Source organism: Dipodomys merriami, unplaced genomic scaffold (genome assembly GCF_024711535.1).
Source record: "Dipodomys merriami isolate MVZ:Mamm:240054 unplaced genomic scaffold, mDipMer1.0.p SCAF_5, whole genome shotgun sequence".
Classification (NCBI taxonomy): Eukaryota; Metazoa; Chordata; class Mammalia; order Rodentia; family Heteromyidae; genus Dipodomys; species Dipodomys merriami.
Genome location: NW_027206068.1, coordinates 67,417,361 through 67,435,379, shown reverse-complemented (window position 1 = coordinate 67,435,379; position 18,019 = coordinate 67,417,361).

Sequence of the window (18,019 nt, the reverse complement as noted above, 5' to 3'; positions counted from 1 at the left end):
GTGGGAGTAAGTCCATTTCCAGCCCCTTTCCCTTGCCAGGAGATCAGAGGCTGGGCTCCAAGTTTCAACTCTGAGAATCCCTTTGTTGTTTTGGTGTCCAGATCTCCTTCCCCAAAGTCACCTCATTAGCATATACTCTGCCAAGAGAAGCTTAATATGAATAACAAAGGACAATGAGGCACCACCCATCATTCAGGACATTCCAAAGATTTTGTAGAGGGTCTAATGACCACAGCTGGGGGAGGGCAGACACCGAAAATTAGAACAATAGGTACCTTTCGCACCCCTTTCACTCAGCAAATTACAGGAAACAAAGACAAAGATCAATCATATTTCTTATTATACCACCAGCAGTAATCTGAAGAAATGGATGTCCATTCAAGAGAAAGTGAGACCAGAACTCCCTTTACAGAAGTACACCAAAGAAAAGCTACCAGAAGGACTGAAAAGGCAGCTCTTGGCACAGCTGGAAGCGCTAGCTACTTTTCCATGAAGTAACACAATTAGCTAGAATCGGCAAGTTGGACTTAATGTAGAAGAAATGTGGTGAAAAGACAGATTGTCTGTGAAGGGTTTATTTTACCCCTGCAGATCCAGATCCAGACAAACTCACACTCGAAATTCTGGGCCCTGAGTAGCGGGGTTACAGAGCTTTTATAGGGTCAGGGTACAATGGCTATGCTGTTGCCAATAGGTGGGTTTTAAAGAGTTGGGGGTTGCTTAAGAAGGAAAAGGGGCAGCAGTTAAGACTGCAGGAAGCTTGTGGCCAGAGCCTGTTTTCAGAAGCAGAAACAGCTGGTTATCTCTTGCTCAAGCCCGGCTTTGAGATGGGCCTGGGGTTTATCTGTGATATAGCTTGTCTTCTGGAGGCCTACTGGTCTATGCATAGTTTGAGTCAATTTTTTCTGTTCAGTATGAAACATAAATTTCTATGTGTGAAGCCACCCAGTGCATGGGATATAGTTATAGTAGCTCAAACAGATGAAGATAGCCAATGATACCTGTGAGCATTTTTATAAAATAAGTTGGGGTAGGTGGAGATGTTTGGGTCCCTTTATATCAGTTAGGTTATAGGCTAAGCTGGTATGACAATTTCATTGGCTCAAGCTATTTCAACTTTAGTTCTTTTTCACATAACATGGCCCCCAGTGAATCCTTCCAGCTTGGTATGGATATTTTCCTATCCACACGACCAGATCTAACACCCAGGGCTTTCTTTACTTTAGAAAAGAGAAACTGGAAGGCCAGGCAATTTAAACAGCTAACACAAGAAAATTGAACACACACTCTGTTGGCCATTGGCTTTGTTAAAAAGCCACACCTAGTTTCAAGGAAAGTAGGGAGGTGTCCTTTTCAGTAGAATAGTTAAGTGCCATTCTAAAACCCAGCAAGAGCAGAGATTCTATTACTAGCAGGGCAAGGGGAAATTGGATAGGGCAGGTGGGGCAGAAATTCCTAAAGGGGCTGGTGGTTCTTGACAATTCCACCAGGCTCTTGCTCTTCTCATGGTAACTATGGTGTCAGTTTGTTGTCTATACATCTAGATGAATTTTGTACTTATATAGCCCTACGGTGTTGGGTTTTGTGTCCTCTTCCACATAGAAAAGCACATAAATGGGATTGTGCTATATAATAGCTAGGCACACATAAATATTTCTGACATCATCTTTTAACATTACTGTCCAAAGATCTTTGGTTTTGTTTTTGCTTTGTTTTGATGGGGAGGCACTACTGGGATTTGAACTCAGGACCTCATACTCTCCTTTGGCTTTTTCCCCTCAAAGTTGGAGCTCTATCACTTGAGCCATACTTCTGGGATTTGCTGATTAATCAGAGATAAGCCTTTTCAATTTATCTGCCCAGGCTTGCTTTGAACCCTGATTCTCAGAGCTCAGCATCTCAAGTAGCTAGAATTACAAGTGTTAGCCTGACATTGGTAGTTCACACCTTTACTCCTAGCTACTCAGAAGGCTGAGATCTGAGGATTGTGGTTCAAAGCCAGCCTGGGCAGGAAAGTCTGTGACTCTTATCTCCAATAAACTACTCAGAAAAAGCCAGAAGTGGCACTGTGGCTCAAGTAGTAGAGTGCTAGCCTCGAGTAAAAGAAGCTCAGGGATAGAGTCTGGGCCCAGAGTTCAACCCCAGGACCAGCAAATCAATAACTAGAATTACAAGAATGAGCTACTGGTGCCTGGCTCTTTTTTAGTCTTGATTTTCCTATCTTAGTTCCTCCAGTGTTGGGGTTACTGGAGAGCTTCACTATTCCCAGCTACTTCATTCTTTTGAACAACCACATAATATAGTAACTCTATGAGACAGACACTATTATTTTGTAGGGAGGTGGGAGAGGAAAATAGAATTCATTCTTATTTTGGTATGGATGACTAGTTGTACCAATTATAGTCATCGAATTCATTCATCCACGTCTCTCTAATTTGAAATACCATCTGTTATTTATCAGTTTTCCATATATGCATGGGTCTGCTCAGATACTATTTCATTCATTGATTTGTTAATTCCTGAATTCTATTTTCACTTTTGTATCCTTATAACATTGCAATGTAGATACTGGGTCTAAGTAATGTCATCTTGTTCTCACTGCCATCCTGGTACTTTAATAGACAGTTGGGACTTTTGAGAACTCTAGAGGTGATATAGTTAATTCTTTGAACTTCAGCTGTGTCATGGGTAAAGCTACAGGAAAGTCTTGCTCTAGAAAATTCTTGCCCTTGATTGTCCCTGATTGGTCCCCCTAGACAACCTTTAACTAGCTTGCTTTGCTTCAGTAAAACACGCTTTTGCTAGGTTTAGTTCTTCATACCAATCGTGGCTTTTGCCTTTATAAGCTTTGTATTGAGTGCATTCAAGGGTACAAGGTCTTTAGGACCGTGTCTGCTCGCAGTTGCTGGCTTTGTAATAAAGACTCACTATTGGACCTCAAACTGTGGTGCTTCTCTTGCTGATCAAATTCCCATATATAAATATGTATTTCAATCTAAATTGGCTGAGTCCACACTTCCTTTTATTACTCTTCCAAATTGTTTAGACTGTTTTTGAATGTGTACTATTCTAAATAACATTTTGCAATGTTTTCAAGATCCTTTTTTCTCTTTTTTACTTATTTAGTTCTGGGAGATACTGGGTTTGAGTACAGGGCCTCATACTTGTAGGAAGGCAATTGGTCACCGTGCCATACCCCTAACCAATTTTCTTTTTTCAGAAAAAAAAAAAAGAAAACTAAACCAATAAACTAATTGTGACAGGCATTGATGGGTTAGTCTTGTAAGTCTAGCTACTCAGGAGGCAAGATCTGTAAGACTGGTTCAAAACCAGCCCAAGCAGAAAAGTCTGCAAGACTCCATCTCCAATAAACCAGTAAAAAGCCATGCTGAAGGCATGGCTCAAGCGGTACAGTACCAGCTGTGAGCTAGCAAGCCAAGAGAAAATATGAAGTCCGGAGTTCAAGCTGAAGAACTAGCACATACACAAAAAGTAAAATAATTGTGGTGTGTGTGTTTTTTAATACAAGTATGTATTTTTGACCAGCAAATATATGGACCTAATGATAACAACTTCAAAGTATATATTGTGGTACCTTTAACTTACTCTTACTTTTATTATAGATAATTGTATATATAATTATACCTGTCTCCCCAACAGAGATTTGGACTTCCCAGGAAAAGCATTTGTGTTTTGTTATCTTTTTTTTTTTTTTTTTGGTACTGGTCCTGGGGCTTGAACTTAGGGGGCCTGGGTACTGTTCCTGAGCTTTTGTACTCAAGGCTAGCATTCTACCATTTGAGTCACACCTTTACTTTGGGCTTTGTGGTGATTAATTGGAGATATCAGTCTCTGAACTTTCCTTCCAGGACTGGCTTTGAACCTCAATCCTCAGAGCTCAGCCTTTTGAGTAGCTAGATGCCACAGGCACCCAGCTGACTTTGTAATCTTGTACCAGAGACATGGTATAGAGTTTTGGGATAGTGTGAAGACACAAATTAGTTAACTTTGCATTGTTGTTACAAAATACCTGAGGCAGATAATAAAGAGAAAAGGTTTTATTTAGCTCACTGCTTGGGAGATCCAAGGACATGGTATCTGCCTTGGCTCAGTTCTGAGAAAGGCCTTGGTGATTGTAGTGATATGTCAGAGACCAACGTGTGAAAGAAATGATGTGACCAAATAGGAGCAATCCTTTCCCAGGCCATACCCACAGCAGACCCAAGGAACACACTAGGTATCAACTTCCAAAGACTCAGCCCCCACTGCCCCAAAGAGCACGAGGCTATGAACCAAACCTTCAATTACAATGAACCTTTGGACAGAAGTAATTTGCACCATGGGAATCCACAAAGATACCAATGCTACAGTTGTTAAACATCACCTACACAGTATAGTGACCATTGACCCTCATTGCCTGGCATATTTTCATTGCTTACCAATTGCCCTTATGCAGTAGTCACTTCCTTCACTCTCCAAGAGGTCACGTGGGACAATAAATATTTAGGTACTTTAGCTTTAGGGCACTCCTCTTACAAAATGCTAAGCTGCATGGTGGCCAGGTTCAGATACTCCCAACACAAGGTCTACTTTGGAAAAAATAAACCAGATCTACACTGGGGAATCTGAGAAACTCCATATACAACTATCCTTTTCATTAATAACTTCTTATTTAGACAGGGGTTAGGCAAAGAATAAGGAAGCTTGATGGTGAGGACAATGGTTTGGATGTTTAAAAAAAAACAACAAAAAACCAGAACATATCCTGATCTGTTGTGAACGGAACAACCTGTGATAGGCAGCTGCATCCTGTTGGCCCACAGCCTGCAAATAACAGAAAGTCCCAGCAAACATAATGACCAATCAATGACCTTTGGGCTAGTTAACATATAATTAGCATTCAGTTAGCCAAAATCTCCATCCATGACAGTACTGATCTGATTGTCTCCAACTTAGGAGAGACATTAACAACACAAAACCTAATATTCAGGAAAAACCCTTCCCTTCTCAAGAAGTAATAACCCCTCAAGTCCACAAAACCAGTAAAAGCTCAAAATATTAGGATCCTCAGGAAAACTTTATTCTTGAGTCTGCCCATTCTCTCCTCTTAAGAGTATACTTTTGCTCTGCTATAACAAACTTGCTCCCACAAAGTCTCCTCTGTGCCTTGTATTTGAATTCTTTCTCCTCCTTTCCTCTGCCTTTCCCTCTTCCTCATCTTCCTCTTCCTCCTCTTCCCCCTCCTCCTCTTCTTCCTCTTCCTGCTCCTCTTTCTCTTCATTGTTTTCTTCCTCCTTCCCCCCTTCCTCTTCTTTTTATCCTCCTCCTCCTCTTCCTTCCTCTTTTACTTTTCCTCCTCCTCCTCCTCCTCCTCCTCCTCCTCCTCCTAATCCTCCTCCTCCTCTTCTTCCTTTTCTTTCTTTCATCTTTGTCTTCTTGCCTGTCCTGGGTCTTGAACTTGGGACACCTAGCTTGACATCTTTCTTTAATTAGATCAAGAGCCTTCTGCTCCCATGGATTTAGTTGTCTGGATCTAGAGATAGTTCTACAAATATTGGTACTAAATAAAAATTCATTTATAAAAAAGCCAGACACTGGTGACTCATGCCTGTAAGCCTAGTTAGTCAGGTGGCTGAGATCTGAGGATCTTGGTTTGAAGTCAGTCCAGGCAGAAAATTCTGTGAGATTCTTTTTTTTTTTTTTTTGGTCCAGTCATGGGGCCTGAACTCTGACCTGGGTGCTGTCCCTCAGCTCTTCAGCTCAAGGCTACCACTCTACCACTTGAGCCACAGCACCACTTCCGGCTTTTTTCTTTTTGCTTATGTGGCTGAGGAATCGAACCCAGGGCCTCAAGCATGCAAGACAAAGCTCTACCACTGAGCCACCTTCCCAGCCCTCTGTGAGATTCTTATCTCCAATAAACTATTCAGAAAAAGTTGGAAGTGGGGCTGTGGCTCAAGTAGAAGTGTTAGCCTTGAGCAAAAGATGCTCAGGGGCAGTGCCCAGGCCCTGAGTTCAAATGCCAGGACTGGCACACACACACACACACACACACACACACACACACACACACAAAATTCATTATAAAATGTTTTTCACTAATTTTAATGGAAAACATATTTATATTAGTCCATATTTTCTTTTAGTAACACAACATACTACAGATAGGCTAAGCTTTATTTTTTTTTGTTTGTTTGTTTTTTTAATCCGGTCGTGGGCCTGAACTCTAGGCCTGGGCACTGTCCTTCAGCTCTTCAGCTCAAGGCTAGCGCTCTACCATTTGAGCCACAGCGCCACTTCCGGCTTTTCTGCTTATGTGGTGCTGAGGAATCGAACCCAGGGCCTCATGCATGCAAGGCAAGCCCTCTACCACTGAGCCACCTTCCCAGCCCCAAACAAGTTTTTTTTTTTTTTTTTTTTTGTCGGTCGTGGGGCTTGAACTCTGGGCCTGGGCGCTGTCCCTCAGCTCTTCAGCTCAAGGCGAGCACTCTACCACTTGAGCTACAGCGCCACTTCCAGGCTAAGCTTTAAATGAAAGAATTTACTGCGCTCATTGGCTCTGGAGGTGATTATTTTCTTCCTTTTTTTTTTTTTTTTGTGCCCATCCTGGGGCTTGAACTCAGGGCCTGGGCACTGATCCCAAACCTCTATGTGCTCCAGGCTAGTGCTCTGCTGCTTGAGACACAGCGCCATTCCAGCTCTTTTGAGTAGTTTATTGGAGATGCAAGTCTCACAGGGACTTTTCTGCCTGGGCTGTCTTTGAACCATGATTCTCAGAGCTCAGCCTCCTCAGTAGCTAAGATTACAGGTGTGAGCCGCTGGTGATGACTTTACTCTCAGAGTCCTGAGATAGCACAGAGCTTCCTTTGGCAAGGGAGGGAACACAAGTGTGTGTGTGTGTGTGTGTGTGTGTGTGTGTGTGTGTGTGTATCCCTTAGTCTTTCCTTTTCTCTTCTTGTAAAGCTCTGGGATTCAATCATGAATTAGTAAGTTTCCTTCCTTGGTTAATTAGAAATAAGACTCTCTCTGATTTTTTTTTTTTTTTTTTTTGGTCCGGTTGTGGGGCCTGAACTCTGGGCCTGAGCACTGTCCCTCAGCTCTTCAGCTCAAGGCCAGTGCTCTACCACTTGAGCCACAGCGCCACTTCCGGCTTTTTTCTTTTTGCTTATGTGGTGCTGAGGAATCGAACCCAGGGCCTCAGGCATGCAAGGCAAGCGCTCTACCACTGAGCCAACTTCCCAGCCCCTCTCTGATTTTTTTGTCCAGAGCTGGATTTAAACAAAAATCCTCAAATCTCAGCCTCTTGAATAGCTAGAATTACAGGTGCCAGGCTCCAGAGTCCTGACAAAAATGTTCTTTATCTTATAATTTTCAAAAATTCTATATCTAGTACAACAAGCTCTTCTTTAAAAAAAAATCCAGTGTATACTACTCACTCACTTTTCATTCTCTTTATCACATCCAACTTCATTCAATGGTTAGTTTTTTTTCTTCTTTGTTCTTTCTCTCTCTCTTTTTTTTGCACTATCTCTTTTCACCTTTTGAAGGTTCCTAATTGTTTCACAATCAAACTGTTCTTGACAATAAAGCTGTAACACAATAAAACCCTTCTGGGTAAAATGAAGGCTAGCTACAAGAACACTTCAAAGCAGATGGAGGAATCTCTTTCACTCAATGCACATAAAAGCACAGGCAAAGAAAAAGTCAAATAGCACACAACTGAAATTCATTCCATGTGATAGTCTCCAACTAGAAATTGTGTCAAGTATATAGTGTATCAAGTATTGTGAAAACCTCACTTTCCTGCAGGACATTTATTTAGCTTCTTTCTTTTTTTTTTTTTTCCTGTTGGTCATGGGTCCTGAACTCAGAGCCTCGGTGCTATCACTGGGCTTTTGTGCTCAAAGCTAGTGCTCTACCATTTTGAGCCACAGTTCTTCTGGTTTTTGAGTAGTTAATTGGAGACAAGAGTCTCATGGGGACTTTTCTGCCTGGGCTGGCTTTTCCTCAGATCTACTGGGTAGGCTAAGATTATATGTGTGAGCCACTGAAATTAGCGTATTTCTGAGTTTGAAAAGACATGATGGGAATAAAAAATGGTCAGAAAATTAACATTATAGATATTATGATGAAACGTTAATTGGATTAAGAATGATTAAAAAACAAAAGATGGAGGGATGATGGCTGCAAAACAATGGTGACTCACCCTAGTTCTCTCTAATCAAATAGAGATTTAGAGTCTTAATCCGAACTTCTCCCCAAAAGATCAAGAACAACAAATATACAAACAGAGAATCACAGGAATGGGGAGAAAACCCTCACAGCTTATGCACACAAGGATGGAAAACCGGGAAGTCCTCTTCCCCAACTCCGTATCCCATGGGGCATCTGGGCTTAGCTCTGAGAATGGCCTTGAAGCTGCCCAGGACTCCAGATCTGACCAATGAGGCTGCAACATCCAGATACACAGGCTTACCACGGCGGCGCTGGTCAGCCCACAACCAATTCCAGGATCAATGAGTAGGTACTCATTGATCAATGAGTAGCACCCCCCCCCCCACTACGAGAGACCAGCGCTGGTGCTGACCCACAGTGGTTGACACGGACCCCTCCCTTCCACCCAAGAAGGGGGACAAAGAGGCCAGGGCCCTTCCCGACTCTCCCCTCATCCCACGTGTTGGCTTTTAGCAGGAGGCCACCAGGACTCATGCTAGGGAATACTAGGATCTTGCATTTGCCATAGCGCTGGCTATTGGCAGGGAAACCCAGCCTGTTTAAAAACGACACAAAATCCCTCGCACTCCCCCTGGAGCCTGCCCCTTCTGAAGCCTCATGTCCATCCTAGAGGCTGGAAGCTAGCTTTCACAGCTACCCCACAGACAGGACCCAGTGGCCAGCTGCCAGTGGGGAGCTCGCTGGCAGAGGGCTGATCCAAGAGCGCAGGCGTGTGGCAGTCGGGCCTGGGCAAGAGCTGGCCACCTGTGGGGCAAGCCCAAGGCCAAAGCACAAACTCTGGGGCTCCCTTGGGAACTCACTCCTTCCCAAGCACACACTCATTCTGGAGACCTGACCCTATCTGCCCTTTCCAGCCCCCACTGCAGACCAGACTGAGCTCCTTTCATCTAGCCTGGAGACAAGCACCTGCACAAACTCTTGCTGGCTTGGGAACCCGGAGTGGGCTAGTCTACCCAATGTGAGGTAACGCGGGCCAAGCAGAGGCCTTAACCTGTCAGGCGTGGATGGGCCATACTTGGGCCATGGCCCAGGCAATCCCAGAATCCAAACACATAAATCACAACGGAAGATTACAAGATTCATGAACTAGCAAGACAACAAACCAAATCCAAAAGCCAACAACAATTCAGGGAAGGACCCCAGTAGGAGTGAAGATGAGATGGAGGATAAAAAAACTATTAAAGGGCCGGGTGCCAGTGGCTCACGCCTATACTGGTAGCTACTCAAGAGGCTGAGATCTGAGATCAAGGTTCAAAGCCACCCCGGGGAAGGAAAGTCCATGAGACTCTTTCTCAAATCCCTTAGTTGATTGGTTATGGTTTCATTGGGCTCCCTTTCCTTCTGATGGCTCCATTCAGCATTCCCTTTGTGGCCTCCCTGGATTCCTTCAGCTGTCTGTTTGTGGATTCCATGAATGCCTCCATTGATCTTTGTCTATTCTCATGCCACTCAGGCAATTCCTGTATTAATCTTTGATTAACTTCCTCACGCTCATGCAATTCCTGTATTAATCTTTTCTATTCTCAGCCTATTCACGCAATTCGTGTATTAATCTTTGATTAGCTTCATCCATGAGACTCTTCTCTCCAATTAGCCACCAGAAAACCAGAAGTGGCTCTGTGGCTCAATTGGTAGAGCTGTAGACTTCAGGGACAGTGCCCAGGCTCAGAGTTCAAGCCCCACGGCCACACACACACACACAAAGAACTATTAAAGAAACGATGACAGAATTGACCAATGAAACAAATGGGGAGATGCAAAAACAGTTTCAAGAGTACAAAGAAGCAATGACAAAATCCAAGACTTCCAAAAGGATACAAATAAAAATAGAAATGCTATACACTTCATTAAAAGATGAAATTAACACTGAGAACTGATGCCAGAAGCATAAAAGGTTCAATTTCCACAGTGCAAACCACAGTGGAAACCATAGGTAACATAATAAATGAAACAGGAAATAGAATACCAGGAGTCAAAGATAAAACAGAGGAGCTAGAACAAAATGTCAAAGGTATGATAAAAACACTCAGAACCTACCAAAGGGAAATCCAAGAATTGGCATGCTCAGCTAAGAAATCTAATTTACACATAATTGGGACTGACAAGAGAGAGGAATTCAACACTAAAGCTGTTGAAAACCGATTCAGTAAAAATAATAAGAGAATTTCCCCAATCCTGAAAGAGAAAATCCCACCCATATTTAACAGAAGCATATAGAACCCCTAGTAACAGGCTCCAAAAAGAAACACTTCTAGACACATCATAGTAAAAATACTAGACTTGAAGAGCAAGGAATTTATTTTAAATGCTGCAAAATCAAAGAAGGAGCTATATTACAATAGAAAAAAATCAGAATCACTGTAGATGTCTCCACACAAACTGTCAATGTAAGAAGAACCCAGAATGCTATAATCCAAGCCCTAAAGATCAACAACTGTCAACCAAACTAGTGATGCTATCATTTATATTTGGTGGTGAAACTAAAACCTTCCATGAGAAACAAAAATTATAGGAATCATGAACAGTAAGCTAGTATTACAAGGAATACTACAGGGAGGTATACAATCTGAAGAAAACAATCAAAACCATGGAAACACATCAGGCAAAAATCACTTGAGGACCAATTTAGTAAACACAGGAAGAGGAAAGAAGCAAAATACAGGAAATCAAGAAAATGGCAGGAAATATGACACGTCTCTATAATAACCCTAAGCATTAACGGACTCAATTCTCTGATCAAAAGAAAAAGAACAGCAAATTGGATCCCAAAACAGGATATATCCATTTGTTGTCTCTATTAGAGCCATTTCATAGTGAAAAGTAAAAAACTATGAGTGAAGGGATGGATAAAGATCTTTCATGCAAATGCACCCTGCAAGAAGGCAGGAGTAGCCATATTGATATCTGATAAAATAGACTTTTCATTAAAATCAGTATGGAGACAAGGAAGGCATTTCATAGTAATAAAGGGAATAATCCTTGAAGAGGAAATCAAACAATGAAACAATTTAACACTTTATGTTAAACACTTTTGGAGTTACCCAACAGGATAGACCCAAATATAATAATAGTGGGAGATTTTAATACCCTGCTTTCACAAAAGCACAGTTCAATCAAAAGATAAGCAAAGAAATCCCTGAAACAAATGACACCATAACCCAAATGGACTTAAGATACATCTACAGAGATAGGTCTACAGAGTATTCCACCCAATAGCAACCCAATTCACATTCTTCTCAGGAGACCATAGAATAGTCTCCAAAATAGAGCATATCACAGTACACACCAAGAACCTAAGCATATACAAGAGAATTGGCATACTTCCTTGCATCCTATCGACCACAGTGGAATCAAACTAATTCTCAACAACAAATATACTGCAGAAAGCATTCAAACACTGGAGGCTTAATAATACACTACTGAATAACACCTGGGGCACCAGAAGAAATTAAGGAAGAAGTTAGAAAGTTCTTACAATTCAATGGAAATGAAATCACATCACAACAGAACCTCTGGGATATAGCAAAAGCTGTGCTGAGGGGAATGTTTATAGCTCAAAGCACACACATAAAGAAAATAGAAACAGCTCAAGTAAATAACCTCATAATACAATTAAAACTACTAGAAAAACTAGAAAAAAATCAAATCTAAAACTCTAGATAGAGAGAGACAGCAAAGATTAGGGGAGAAATCAACAAAATAGAAACTAAAGTAACTATACATAAAAGCAATGAAATAAAGAGCTAGTTTTTTAAAAAATTCGTAAGTTCGACAGACCACTTAGGAGACTGATGAAAAAAAGAAGGGAGGAAATCCAAATTAATAATAACAGAGATGCCACAGGAAACACTACAACAAGCATATAAGAAATTCAAATGATGATAAAGCTCTGTCTTCAAAACCTATACTCAAAGAAGGAAAACCTACAGAAATGGGTGAATATTTAGAAACATACAAACTACCTAAACTGAACCACGAAGATCTAAACCAACTAAATAGAGGACATAACCAGAAGTCTCCCAACAAGGAAAAGCCTAGACCTGGATGGATTCACTGCTGAATTCAATAAGACTTTTAAAGATGAATTAATAACAATATCTTCATGCTTCTCCATGAAATAGAAACAGAGGAGGCAATTCCAAACTCATTCTATGGAGCCAATATCACACTCATCCCCAAACCAGGTAAGGATCCAACAACAACAACAAAAGACCTACAGACCAATTTCTCTGATTAACACAGATGCAAAGCTCTTCAATAAAATATTAGCCAACAGAATCCAGAGCAAAGTTTAAAAATCATATATTATGACCAAGTAGGCTTTATCTCACAGATGCAAGGCTAGTTTAATGTACCAAGATCAATAAATGTTATTCACCATATTAGAGCCAAGAACAAGAACTACATGATCATCTCAATAGATGCAGAAAAAGCCTTCAACAACCTACAGCATCCATTCATATTAAAAGCTTTGGAGTAACTAGGAAGAGAAGGAACATTCCTTAAAATAGTAAAGACTATATATGAAAAACAGCCAACATCATATTAAATGGTGAAAAACAAAACCATTTCCCCTAAAATCAATAACAAGGCAAGCATGCCCACTCTCTCCATTCCTCTTCAATATAGTTCTGGAATTCTAGCCAGCACAAGGCACAAAAAGGACATAAAAGGGATCAACATAGGGAAAGAAGAAATCAAACTCTCCCTACTTGCAGATGACATGATCTTATACCTAAAGGACCTCCCCCAAATGCCACTCCCCAAACTCCTAGAGATAATCAACCACTTTGGCAATGGAGCTGGATACAAAATTAACCTACAAAAATCGGTAGCCTTCCTGTAGGCCAACAATGTACAAGCAGAAAGGGAAATCATGAAAACAACCCTATATGCAACACCCTTCAACAAATGAACAACAACAAAAACAAACTAGGAACTAACCTAACAAAAGATGTAAAAGATCTATGTAACAAACAATAAAAATCCGAAGAAAGAAATCAAAGAGGACACCAGGAAATGGAAAGACATTCTGCGTTCATGGATAGGTAGACTCAGTATTGTGAAAATGGCCGTACTGCCAAAAATGATATACCAATTCAAGGCAACCCTCATCAAAATCCTAATGACATTCTTTACTGAGATAGAGAAAACAATCCAAAAATTCATATGGAACAACACAAGGCCTACAATACTAGATTTCAAGCTCTACTACAGATGAGTGATAACAAAAACAGCTTGGTATTGCCACAAAAATAGACCAAACGATCAATGGAACAGATTAGAAAACCCAGAAATAAAACTACACACTTAATAGTCATGTGATATTTGACAAAGAAGCCAAAAAACATACGGTGGAAAAAACATAGCCTCTTCATCAATTGGTGTTGGGAAAACTGGGCAGCCATACGCAAAAATCTAAGAGTTGATCCCTGCTTGTCACCATGCACTAACATCCATTTAAAGTGGATCAAAGACCTCAATGTCAGACTCAAAATTCTGAAACTACTGCAAGAGAGAGTAAGAGAAAAATTAGAACTTATAGGTATAGCTATAGCTAGAAACTTCTTGAAAAGAGTCCCAGGGAGAGGACATAGGAGAGAGTCTTGACAAGTGGAACTACATCAAAAGAAAAAGTTTCTATACAGCTAAGGACATAGAAACTAGAAAGACGGTCAGCAGACTGGGAGAAGAACTTTACCAACAGTGCCTAATATCCAATATATACAAGGGGCTCAGGAAACTAATCTCCCCCAAACCTAATAAACCAATCACTAAATGGGCAAGGGAGCTAAGGAGAGACTTCTCAGAGGAAGAGGTAAGAATGGCAAAGAAAGACATGAGGAATGCTCAACATCCCTAGCCATAAAGGAAATGCAAATCAAAACAACTCTGAGATTCCATCTCACCCCAGTTAGATTGCCCAACAATGTCAATTCAAATAACAACAAATGCTGGTGGGGATGTGGGGGAAAAGAAACCCTATTATACTGCTGATAGGAATTTAAACTAGTACAATCACTTTGGGTAGCAGTCTGGAGGTTCCTCAAAAAACTAAACATAGACCTTCACTATGACCCAGCCATAACACTCCTGGGCATCTACCCTGAACACCATGCACCAGGATATGATAAAGACACTTGTACATGCATGTTCATTGCCACACTACTCACAATAACAGCCTAGATGCCCCACAATAGATATGTGGATCCAAAAAATGTGGTACCTATCAGTAAGAATAAAATAATGTCTTTTGCAGGGAAATGGATGGAACTACAACAAATATTAAATGAAGTAATCCAATCTCAGAGAGACAAACAGCATATACTCTTTCTGATATGTGGAAGTTAAATCTAAAAGGCACTGGGGTATGATAAACTATACAGGATTATAGATACTCACAGAGAAGAGGAGAGAATCACAAAGGTACAATACCCAAGTGTCTTTTTATATGTATACAGAATAATATGCATACTGAAAGGAATTCCAAAGATAAGGAAACAAAGGAAACTGCTTAATTTGTTTTTTCTTTTGCTGATGATTCGGTATTCTTTGCCTAATATACAGTATATTTGTGTATATATTTGTAGGGTGGGGGAGAGAGCACAGAATCAGAGGAAAAACGGTGGAAAAGTACAGCAGTAGAGTGTACTGGTCTTGATGAAAGTGAACTATACAGCTCATGGGTGGAGATGAGAGGGAAGGAAGGGGAAAGAATGAGGAGACAGAAGACACTGTACCAAAGGAAATGTACCTATTGCTTGATATATGTAAATGTAAACCCTCTGTATATCATCTCTATAACAATAAAGTAAATTAAGAAAATGACTGTCATGATATAGAATAATATAATCATTTAAAATTCATAAAACAGGGCTGGGAATGTGGCTTAGTGGTAGAGTACTTGCCTTGCATGCATGAAACCTGGGTTCGATTCCTAATATCACTTACACAGAAAAAGCTGGAAGTGGTGCTGTGGTTCAAGTGGTAGAGTACTGGCCTTGAGCAAAAGAAGCTCAGGAACACAGGCCTTGCGTTCAAGCCCTAGGACTGGCAAAATAAATAAATAAAAAAAATCATAAGACACCCACAATAATAGTCTGATGGCTGGGTGCCGGTGGCTCATGCAGGTAATCGTAGCTACTCAGGAGGCTGTGATCTGAGGATCACAGTTCAAAGCCAGCCTGGGCAGGAAAGTCCATGAAACTCTTATCTCTAATTAACCACCTGAAAACCCGAAGTGGCACTGTGGTTCAACTGGTAGCATGCTCACCTTGAGCTGTAAAGCTCAGGCATAGCATGCAGGCCCAGAGTTCAAGCCCCACGCCTCCCCCACTCCCCCAAAAAAGTCTGATGTGTTGAAATTGAATCCTTAAATCTTTAAGCATTTACTGAAGCCTTGTTAAACATTTCAGCCAAGTTTTATGTATCATTGGACAAGGAAGTATATATTACAATTTTGTTATTCAGGCAACAAAATATGAGAAGCTACTTAGAAAATGAGAGATAATAAGACACCCTAAAAACTTCTAAGAAGTATCAGGCCCTGATAACTCATGCCTGTAATCCTAGCTACTCAGGAGGCTAAGATCTGAGGTTTATAGTTCGAAGCCATTAAAGTCCATGAGACTTTAATCTTCAATTAACTACCAAAAAGCCAAAAGTGGAGTTATGTGGCTCAAGTGGTAGAGTGCTAGCCTTGTGCAAAAAAGCTAAGAGGCAGCATCCAGGCCCTGAGTTCAAGCTCTAATAAAACAACAAACAACCAAACAAACTTCCCCTAAAAGGAGAAACAAACAAACAACAACATAGCATATCCAAAGAACAGAGAATCAAGATGGACTCAAACTTCTTAATAGGAGGCTAGAGAATAACAGAGGAATGCCTTCAGAATTAAAGGGGGAAAAAAAAGAATCATTACCAAGCTGGAATATTTTTCTTTATTATTCACATGGTTTTTGAAAAAGACAGTATCAGTCCATAGCTTTAAGATTATGTGTATTTATCACCTCTCTCTAGTCTAAAAGGTAATTTCACGGGAAGTGTCTCTGCCTACTTTTGGTGTTATAACAATAGTACAGTGTTGCCTGTGTCAAATCAAAACTCTAGAGGAAAAGAAATCTCTGAAATAAGTGAATTTGTTGAGCCGTAACAAATACTGACAGAAAGAATTTGTACTGGCACAAATCCTGCAAGCCACGAGCAGCAAAGTATGGACAGCAGTTAGAAAAATGTGTCATGTCTAAAAGGCCAGAATATTTTATTTATTTACAATTTTTGTACTATTACTGGGGTTAGATCTCAGGGCTTCAATGCTGATGCTCTACTACTTGAGCCACAGCTCCACTTCTGGCTTTTGCCGGATCATTGATTTCTGACTTGGGTTGGTTTTGAATCTTAATCCTCAGGTCTTGGCCTCTTGAGTAGCTAGGATGGCAGACATAAGCCACTGGTGCCTGGTGAAAACATTTTTTTTATATCTTAAAAATTAAGTGCAGAAGCCGGGTGCCAGTGGATTACGCCTGTAATCCTAGCTACTCAAGAGGCTGAGATCTGAGAATCGTGGTTCAAAGCCAGGCCAGGCAGGAAAGTCTGTGAGACTCTTACCTTTAATTAACCACCAGAAAACTGGAAGTAGCACTGTGGCTCAAGTGGTGGAGAGCTTGCCTTGAGCTGACGAGCTCAGGGACAGCATCTAGACCCAGAGTTAAAGCCCCTTGACCAACAGAAAAAAAAATGAAGTGAAAAATTAATTATTTCAGACTAAAAAGTCATGAGTCGTAAGACTTTCTTACTTGTAACTTTCTTCATAGGTCTCAGAATTTGCAGTGACCTGCAGAGAATAACATCATCAGAAAAGCAGACTGTCCCCATAGTCATTACTCTCCAAGTACCTGCCCACCTTATAGACCTTCCTGCAGCTCCTTATAAAGTCTATGCCTTCAAACCTTAGGGCAGGTGGTCTTTGTTGGCTTTAGCTTATATCACTTTTGATATGCTGGCTCTCTAAATAAGTTCTTTTCTTTTGCTTTTGCTTTTTTTGCTGGTACTGAGGCTTGAACTCTGGGACTGGGCACTGTCCCTGCGCTTTTGTGCTCAAGGCTAGCATTCTACCACTAGAGCTACTGCTCTACTTTTGGCTTTTTGGGTCGTTTTAGTCGAGATAGGAGTCTCAATGGGCTTTCCTGCCTGATCTGGCTTTGAACCAAGATCCTCAGATCTCAGTGTCCTGATGAGCTAGGATTACAGGCATGAGCCACTGGCACCTGAACAAATAAGTTATTTTCTTGCCCCCCAAAACTTACCTTTGAGTCACTCGTCTTTTGGTGTGTTGAGATATGAATGTGAGCTCCCAGTTACAAGTGTCCATGAAATAAGTGTTGAACATAGCTAGCTATATCTCCAGTAATCTTGTGTCTTTGCAGATCTTCCAAGAAACTCCCATATTTTCAAATTCCCTTTGCAACATAACATCAGGCCTACCTCAAAAATAAAGAGAAAACATCATTTCAAAATAATAATTTCCCACATGACCCACAGCAAAAGAGAGTTCATATTGAAATCACGAAGCCCAATCACACTTCATTCTCTGAGCATATTTTCCTTCTTTTATAAGAGTATCAATCAGACAGAGAAATAACTAGTTATTAGACTCAATTCATTATTCATTGCTCATAAATATTTGAACTGAATCAATCCAGATGAGATATGATAATAAAATATGTAATTGGAAGCCTTGCTTTCTGTTGGAACAATTAACTTCAGAACTTCATAGAATTTCAAG